A 10,528-nucleotide genomic window follows, 5' to 3' on the forward strand; every position below is an offset into this window, starting at 1 on the left:
TACATATGATTAAAGGATAGTTTTCAGAAATATAAGGAACTTATAAAAATCAATACCAAAAAATACCCCCAAATGATCAAGTTGAAAAATGAGCAGAAGACATGAACAAACATTTTTCTGAGGAAGACATACAGATGGTCAACAGACACATGAAAAAATGCTCAAGATCAATTATAATCAGGGAAATAAAACTCAAAACTACAATGAGATATCACCTCAACCCTATTAGAAAGGCTATAATCAACAACACAAGAAACAGGTAGTTCTTTCTTTTGTGGTATCTTTATCTGGTTTGGGTATCAGGGTAATGCTGGCCTCATAGAATGAATTTAGATTTCTTTCCTTTTTTCTATTTTTGGAGTAGTTTGAGATGACTAGGTATTAACCCCTCTTTAAATGTTTGGTAGAATTCACCTGTGTAGCCATCTGGTCCTGGAATTTGTTCACTGGGAATTTTTAAATTACTGATTCAATCTCCTTGCTGGTAAATAGTCTATTCAAATTTTTTATTTCTTCCTCTTTCAATTCTGTTAGGTTACATGTTTCTAGGAATTTATCAATTTCCTCTAGGTTGTCCAATTTACAGGTGTATATTTTTTGTAATATTCTCTTATAATTGTAGCTGTGTAGTGTTGCTTATTATTTATCCTCTCATTCCTGATTTTATTTATTTGGGTCCTTTTTATTTTCTTTTTGGTAAGTCTGGTGAGAGTTTTAGCAATTGCATTATTTTTTGTTTCAAAGAAATAGCTCCTGATTTCATTGATCTGATATATTAGTTTTATATATATATAGATAGATAGATAGATAGATAGATAGATAGATATTTATATATAGATATTTATATATATTTATATATATTAGCTCCTGCTAATTTTAGGCTTTGTTTGTTCTTCTTTTTCTAGTCTTTTAGGTGTAGGGGTAAGTTATTTGATGCAAATGATATGTTAAAGTTCCCTACTATTATTGTACTATTACCAATTAGTTCCTTTGTGTTTGTTATTGACACTTCTATGTACTTGAGTGCTCCCATTTTGGGTGCACAAATTTATAATTGATCTTATTGGATTATCCTCTGTGTTTTTACATAGTGTACTTGTCTCTTGTTATAGTCTTTGCTTTAAAGTCAACTTTATCTGATATAAATATTGTTATTCTGGCTTTCTTTTTACATCCATTTACATGTTGGTGTTCCTCCATTCCCTCACTTTCAATATACAGGTGTCTTTAGATCCAAATTGAGTCTCTTGTAGGCAGCATATAGACAGGTCTTGTTTTTTGTTTTTTTTAAAGATTTTATTCATTTATTCATGAGAAACACAGAGAGAAGGCATAGACATAGGCCGAGGGAGAAGCAGGCTCCATTCAGAGAGCCTGATGTGGGACTCAATCCAGGAACTCCAGGATCACGCCCTGAGCCGAAGGCAGATGCTCAACCACTGAGCCACCCAGGCATCCCTCTTGTTTTTTAATCCATTTTGACACCCTATGTCTTTGGATTAGAGTGTTCCATCCATTTACATTCAAAATAAATATTGATAGATACATATTTATTGAAATTTTATTACATGTGGTTGTTTCTGGAGGTTTTCTCTGATCTTTTCCTGTCTTTGTCATTTTTGATCTTTCTTTAGCACCCAGAGTCAGTCCCCTTAAATATTTCTTGCAGAGCTAGTTTAGTGGTCATGAACTCCTTTAGTTTTTGTTCGGGAAATTCTTTATCTCTCCATTCTGAATGATAGCTTTGCTGGATTCATGGTTGCAGGTGCCCCCCCACCCCCATCCACCACTTTGTATATATCATGTCACTTTCCTCTGGCTTTGCAAGTTTCTGTTGAAGAAATGTCCAGCTAGCCTTATGGGTTTTCCCTTATAAGTTAAGGACTTCTTTTATCCTGCTGCTTTTAAGATTTTTTTCTTTATCACTGTATTTTGCCAATTTAATTACAATGTATCTTGGTGTTGGCCTGCTTTTGATTTTGATGAGAATTCTCTGTGCCTCCTGGATCTGGATGTCTTTTTAATTACCTCAGATTCAAGAATTTTTCAGCTATTATTTTTTCAAATATATTTTCTGCCCTCTTTTCTCTCCTTCTTCTGGGACTCCTATAATATAAATGTTATTTTTTTAAGATTTTATTTATTCACAAGAGACACAGAGACATAGGCAGAGGGAGAAGCCAGCTCCCTGCAGGGAGCCTGATGTGAGACTCAATCCCAGGACCCCAGGATCATGCCTGGGAAGGGCTCAACCACTGAGTCACCCATGTGCCCCAATATGAATGTTATTATGTTTGATGAAGTCACTAATTTCTCTGTCTATTCTTATGTTACATAATTCTTTCTTTTCTTCAGCACCAATATTTTCCAATATTTTGCAGTCTATACCACTAATTCATTCCTATGCTTCTTCTGGCCTGCTATTCATTGCATCAGGCTATTTCCAATCTCACTTATTGCACTCTTCATCATTGAGGTTTTTTTTTAAGTATTTTATCTCTGTGGTAAGAGTCTCATTGATGTCTTCTTTGTCAAGACTGGTGTCTAAGCCTCTATCTTCTTTTCTGTGTTAGAAAAGCCAGTAATATCTCCCGATCCTGAGAGTAATGGACTTATGAAGAAGTGCCCAGGGACTGGTGTTTCAGGAAGTGATTCCAGTGTGTTGTATGCACTCTGCTATTGTGTTCTGGCTGCTATATCCATCAGGCCAGTTGTCTTTGGACAATTGTGGGCAGTTTTTGGTCCTTGGCCTGAACATGGTGAGTTTTAACTAAGTGCACTCTGTTCTGCTTGTGAAACAAGACCTGTCACCAACTCCACCAGAATTGGGGTCCTGCAGAACTCTTTGGCCAAGAGACATGGCATGTGTAGAGGTGTTTGCAGGTCTTTGGGGTGAGGGGCATCTATCTGGGACTGAGACAGGCTAGACTGAGAAGAGAATTCCTGCCAGAACATAGGGTAGGTGGGGTTTGGTGTAAGCACATTAGGCAGCCAGTGTCCATGCTGCATTGCTTTCTGTAGGTGGCTCCCTGTTTATGCTGAGGGGCTGGAGAGGGAAATACCTGCTCCTTTGTTCCAGGAGAAATGCTTCCTCTTTTTTTTTTTTTTTATTTATGATAGGCACACAGTGAGAGAGAGAGAGAGAGGCAGAGACACAGGCAGAGGGAGAAGCAGGCTCCATGCACCGGGAGCCCGACGTGGGATTCGATCCCGGGTCTCCAGGATCACGCCCTGGGCCAAAGGCAGGCGCTAAACCGCTGCGCCACCCAGGGATCCCGAAATGCTTCCTCTTAATGACATACTCTGAGAAAAGCAAATAATTTCTCCCACCATGTGCTCCAGTCTTTATTCAGATTGCATCAGATGCTGTCTGTCCCCAGATTGTGGCCTGCCTTCTCTCCAGGAGCAGCACAGTGCCCTCCAGGCTCTATCCCAGCCAAGCCTGATAATCTTTAAAATCCCAGGCTTTCAGCCCTGCTGGTTTGCAGGAACTCATGAGATTCAGACCTGCTCATTGCCCAAGCCAATGGCCTTGGAGAAACATTTTCTTTGTGTGTTTTCCTATGTGCTTCCTGTTTCTCTCCCTTCTCCATGACCATAGTTTCCTCCCCACCCGAGAACAGCAGCTATGATCCATTGTTTCCATGAACCATGTCCCCACACTTCCTACTTTCTTCAATATGGCCTCTTCACATTCTTTAGTTGTGGAGTTTTTTCTCACTGTTTATGTAAATTTGGGGTGTATTTAGGATGATTTGATAGTTATCTAGATGTGTTTATGGGATTAGACTAGCCTAGGGTCCTCCTACTTTGCTGCCTACAAGCTATTCTCCCATTCAGTGTTTCTTTGTTTAGTTTTCCTTATGGATCCATGTAATTTTAAATCAAAAAGACAAAAACCAAGTAATTCCAAAAATCATAACTATATTACAGTTATTCATTCCATTACATTCATTACAATTACATTCATTACAAACTATAATGAATGAGTTTAGTCACATATAAATTGGTAAGACCAGTTGAAAATGCGACAATTATGGAAACATCACTCATGCAGAAATAATATAATACAAATTTTGTTGCAGTACAGCATGTGTTAAAAATATTTTATTAGTTTATGAAACCTATGAAAAAGTAGAATACTTAGATTTGGTATTTATGTAATGTTGCTTCATTTATGCATCCAAGCTAGCTGTAACAGTATATTGAAATAGAAGTTGCAGTCATCAAAATTTACCAATGTTTTAATATGTACAATATATATTAATGAAACTACATAGTTTTAATGCTGAAGTTGATGTTGGATACAAAATATTCTTTCACATATTGGACTGAATATTCTGAGCTGCCCACCATGAACTGAATTTTCAAGTAATTTTGAGGTTTCAAAGGAACTTCTTTTAAATCAGCCTAAGAGTCATATAATTGTGTTGAATTAGTCTTTGTAAATGAATTGTCTAGGTATTGGTTGCACATAGTTCAAAATAATGCAGGAATATTTTTAAAAGTTTCCAACTGATACAGTAGAAAAAAAAAAAAAAGCCTTGATCCTCTGTGAGTAGAGTGTCAAAGTAGAGAAAGGCTAATCTTGAAAAGATTTGTGTATTTGGCTTCTGTCTAATAGAGTGAGACTCAATGAGATTGAGAAGTGCACTTTGATAAAGTATCTGTGAAAATATATGAGCCACAATTTTTAGATCTTTTAAAACAAGAAAATGAAAAGAAAATGTCAAAATGAAAATATCCTTCAGTTAACAAGCTTTTGCTCTGAGCTTATGAAGTATGATGTAGCTACAGAAATATTATCTATAAACATATTATGGCCTACAAAGAAGTCAATTAATTGTGCCAAAAATTTCAAATTTGCTAGTAAAATGCAACTTTGAAGAAGATTAAATGAAATTTTATAACTAAAAATAAAGTAAGACCACTTAAAATATATAATTCAGGAAAAAATATTGATATGGCATAAAAGAGAAATAGAGCTAGTACATGACTATATACTAATGAAAATTGATATAGTTATGATAATTTTAATATTTAGTTAATTGATATGAATAAAATATTTGCTTTAAGTTACATAGATATTAGTTTACTTTTATAGAAATAATTCCATTTTAATAATATTTTTCAATGGAAAATTGTATATAGATCTATCAATAAAACCAAATAGTATGGTTATAAATAAATATTTTTTAAAAATACATAATGTTAGTTAATTTTAATATCCTCTTTCATTCTCAAACTTTTTCTAGTTTTCATGATAAATTATAGGGTAATGCTAGCTCTTAACATTAAGTGAAAGGTTGATGGGTAAATTCATAATGGAGGCATCAGGCTATCAACACCAGAAGTTATGTTAAATTCTAACTCAAGAAATAAATATACCTTTGGAATTACTTATGCCATCATCATACTCAAAGAAAAACATGGAAGGTTAGTTGAATTCTAGTTTCATACAATGGAACATTCTGTGATTATCATGTTAACAGGTATTTCTATTATTTACCTTCACATTTTATTTTACTTTTCATAGAAAGCCAGATTGTCCATTAATAGATTATTCCTTAGACGTAGCACCAAATAAATCTACAAAGCCATTTGACTACATTAACTTATGTTTATAAAATTAAATTTAAATAGTCATATTTGGTTTAAAACTTACCAATAATTAGCTTGATCAAGTATTACATGTTCCAGGTTTTGTGTCATATAGATTCAAAACATTTTGTAACTAAGAAGAGTTACATAAAAATTGCTTCTTATTCAGCTTTTAAAAATAATATCGTAGCAAATGACTACATTTGGTTCACATAACTATAAACACCACCATCATCATTTTAATTTATTATAATTGATAATGATTATTAAAATTTCACTTCACATTTAATCTTACCCAAACAACTATCCTGATAAATCCAGCCTACATTTTTTTCTCCCATTCTTCACTTTCTTTTCCTTATATATAAGAAACATATAATTTCAATTGATAAAAATCTCTTCTGATTGGTTCTAGCTAGATATACTGACCCCTTAACAAAAGTATAGTTTTCTAATGAGATTAAGAAAATTGATTTTATTATTCTATATGTTGGCAAATTGAACACCAATAAAAAATAAATTAAAAAAAGGAAATTGAGTTTTCCATGTAATTCTGTTGATTAAATACAAAGTACTCTATTCTTTTATAATAGATTATGTACTTAATTCTAGAATAACCATTTCACAGATGCATATTGATGTGTAACAAGAAGGAAACAAATATGTATATAGAAATCTTGGAAATAAATCAAAGTATTTTCCTGTCCATTTTATAAATTGTATCTCCCTTAAAGCAAATTATTATTATATGATAGAATACAAATGAAGTTAAAGAGATATTTAAAGGGTATTATTATACAATTTTCTTTTAAATTGTCCATCATAAGACACAAGGAGATGTTTTGAAAATGTTTGTGATTTAACTGCATTTCCATTTTATTTTCTTGACTTGTTGAGTAATTTGTTCCATAATGTGTTTTTATAATTGAGGGAGATGAAAAGTGAAATTGATAAAGATGCATAATTAGCTGCTCTTTTTATTGGGTGCTTTTGTTCAGATTTTTATGCCATCTTCCTGTAGAATGTCAAAATTCAAAGATTTTGTAGATGATATTTAAAATGTTTTTCTCTAGTTATTGAAGTCCACAGAATCATGTTCCATGTCTTACAAGAAATAATGAGAGTCTTGAAAAACAAGATAATGTTTATATGGGTTGTTATTTTTTTCTAGCTTCAATAAATGGGACATAAGGTCCATAAATGGACCTTTTAGAAGTAATTTACATGTCTCCGGGTATAATTTAATATGTTTTTCAATCCCTAGAAATGTGGGTGTAATTCCCTACAAGTATTTTTGAACCACAAAAAAATAGTTCCTCAAACCACAAACAACTTCAATTTAGAGATATCCAAGAGGGACATTTAGACATTTAATTATAATTCTGTTTAGTTATATAGCAAAATGTTTCCGCACATGGTTTGATACCTGGGATATAACATTCAACCAAAAAAAATCCTATGATTTGAATACCTAACCTCTTTTTCTATAATTATTGGCCCATAAACCTGAAGGAATTACATAAATAATTAGCCAAAGTAAACAGGTAATTGAATTGTAAATCAGAGATGCCTTAATCTGATTTTGTAATCCATCCATCTTGCTCCAGGAATATGACAAAAATATTTTAAAAAGTTAATTTGAATTTACAAATGCTAGAAGAGAGATAGATTGGATGGATGGATGGATGGATGGATGATGGATGTGGATGGATGGATGTATAGATAAATTGATAGCTATTAAGAGAAAATACCATTATTAAAATTAAAAGCTATAAGAGTACTATAGCTGCCTATTGGAGTCTCTTGAGGAGTTTAAGTAATTAAAACTAAATTGCTTCAGATAAGATGCAATTGAATTAGAGTGACAAGAATAATATTATGGTTTCCATGCAAATGCCCCACTAATCTGCCGGGTACACAACTGCTGCCTTAGTCACATCCAGCCACTGCCCATTGCCCAGCTTTAGTGTTTAGCCACCATTGCATGCCATGCTCAGTTTTCCAATGCAGGACTGCTACAGTGTACAGTGGCTAGCCTTGTACCCCCAGTCTACTCAGTGCACAGCTCCCTGCTGCTGCAGTGATTTGGAGGATCTGACATAGAACTAGCGGTCTGAAAACTTTGCTAACATGACCACTCTATTCCTAAAACCCTAGGCATGCTCCCTGAGAGCTCACCTTGCCAGTGTCTCACTAACACCACAGAGAGCAAGCACAGCTCTCAGAAAGCATAGAGTTAGAGTAAAAGACTGAACTAAAAGAAAAAGTGACTCATACACAGCAGCAGATCATAAGGAACAAATATAGGATATTGTCCTGAAGTGCCACATTCTGTTGAACAGAGGACACTGTACTGCAGGGTACTCTAGGACCTATCCTTCATAAAGTTACTACTTTCAAGAGCAGAAGACATAGCTGACTTTCTACACATAGAAAAATAGACACAGAGAGATAGACAAAATGGGGACATAGAGAAATATATTCCAAGTAAAATAACAGGACAAGGCCACAGCCAGAGATCCAAGTGAAACACATATAAGTAATACACCTGATAGAGTATTGAAAATAATGGCCATAAGGTTACTCATTAGACTTGAGAAAAGAGTAGAAGACGTGAGTGAGATCCTTAACACATACAAGGAATAACATAGCAGAGATAAAGGGCTCAATAAACAAAATGGCAAATATGCCTGATAGAATGAACAATAAAATGGAAAAAACAGAGGAACTAATTAGTGACAGAGTAATGGAATGCAATTGAGCTAAACAAAAGAGAGAGAAAAAAGAATTCTGCTAAATGAGAATGGACTTAGAGAACTCAGTGACTCAATCAAATGAAATAACATTCATATTACAGGAGTCCAAGAAGAAGAAAGAAGAAAAGGGGACAGAAAATTTATTTGAAGAAACAATATTTGCAAACTTCCCTAATCTGGGGAAAGAAAGAGATAACCAGATGCAGTAGGTACAGAGAACTCCTGTGAAAATCAACAAAAGCAGCCCAATATCAAGACATATTGTAATTAAATTGGAAAAAATATAATGATAAAGAAAAAAATTTAAAAGCAGCAAGACAAAAGAAGACATTAACTTACAAAGGAAAACCCATAAAGCCAGCATGAGATATTTCAACAGAAACTTTGCAAGACAGAAAGGAGTGATGTACTCAATGTGCTGAATGGGAAAAATCTGCAGCCAAGAATACTTTATCTAGCCAGGCTATCCTTTGGAATAGAAGGGGAGATAAAGAGTTCCCCATACAAACAGAAACTAAATGAGTTCATGACCACTAAACCAACTCTGGAGGCATATTAAAGGAGAATTTTTGAGTAGAAAGGAGACACCAAAGTGACAGTATAATAATAGGAAACACAGAATCAGTATAAATGGATATTTCTGTAAATGAATCATCCAAGAAACTCATGAAAAAGGACATATAATATAATATATACTTATACATGGGGAAAAGAGCAGAAAACAATTTGTTCAAATGACTATCAATTTAATATATATTGATATATGCAAGAGGTTATACACAAACTCAATAGTAACCATATATCAAAAAACCAATAATAAACATGCAAAGAACATAAGGAAAACAAATCCAAATTTAACATTAAAGAAAATTGCCAAAAGTTTTTTTTTTTTTTCACATGCATGAGAGTAAAATAAGACTGGATCAGAAAAAAAAAATCTTCAAAAACAGCTAAAAATGTAATAAAATGCCAATAAATATATATCATTTATTACTTTGTAAATGGACAGAATTCTCTAATCAAAAGACACAGGGTGTCAGAATGGATAATGGAACAAGATCCATTCATATGCTGCCTACAAGAGACTCATTCCAAAGACACCTACAGATGGAAAGTGAAGGGATAGAGAAACATTATCATGCAAATGGCTGTCAAAATAAAGGCAGAGTAACAATACTTGGACAAACTAGACTTTAAAACAAAGATTGTAACAAGAGATAAAGAAGAGCACTATATAATAATAAAGGGGACAATCCACAAAGAAGATATATGAATACAAAATTTGTTCACCCAACATAGGAGCACACAAATACATAAAAGTGTTAATAACAAACATAAAGGAACTAATCGATAATACAATAATTATAGGAGACTTTAATACCCCACTCACATCAAAAGACAGATCATCTAAACAAAAATAAACAAGTAAACAATGACTTTGTATACACAAAACTGGATGGACTTAACAGATATATTCAAAACATTCCAACTTAAAACAGCAGAATACACCATCTTTTCAAGTGCACATGGAAGAGATCAAATGTTAGCCCACAAAACAAACTTCAAGAAAGTAAAATGATCAAAGTCATACTATGCATCTTTTCTCACCACTATGCTGTGAAACTAGAAGTCGCCACACACACACACACACACACACACGCGCGCGTGCGCCTGGAAATACCAGAAATATATTGACGTTAAATAAGTTATCATCAATTAAAGGCTCAACCAGGAAGTCAAAGAAGAAATTTTTAAAACTACACAGAAATAAATGAAAATGAAAACACAACAGTCTAAAACCTTGGGATGCAGCAAAAGAAGCTCTAAGAAGGAAATTTATAGCAATACGGGCTTAGCTCAAGAACCAAGAAAATTTTCAAAGAAACAATCTAACTTTATACCTAAAGGAGCTAGAAAAAGAACAACAAACAAAACCAAAGACCATCAGAAGAAAGGAAACAATAAAGCTTAGAGCAGAAACAAATGATATAGAAACTAAAACTAAAAACAAAAAAAACCCAACAAAACCACAAAAATACCCCAGTAGAACAGATCAATGAATCCAGGAGCTGTTTTTTTTTTTTAGAAGAACAATCAAATTGATAAAACTCTAGCCAGACTTATCAAAAAGCAAAAAGATGCATATAAATAAAATCAGAAATAAAAGAGAA

The sequence above is a fragment of the Canis lupus genome, chromosome X (genome assembly GCF_003254725.2).
Source record: "Canis lupus dingo isolate Sandy chromosome X, ASM325472v2, whole genome shotgun sequence".
Lineage (NCBI taxonomy): Eukaryota > Metazoa > Chordata > Mammalia > Carnivora > Canidae > Canis > Canis lupus.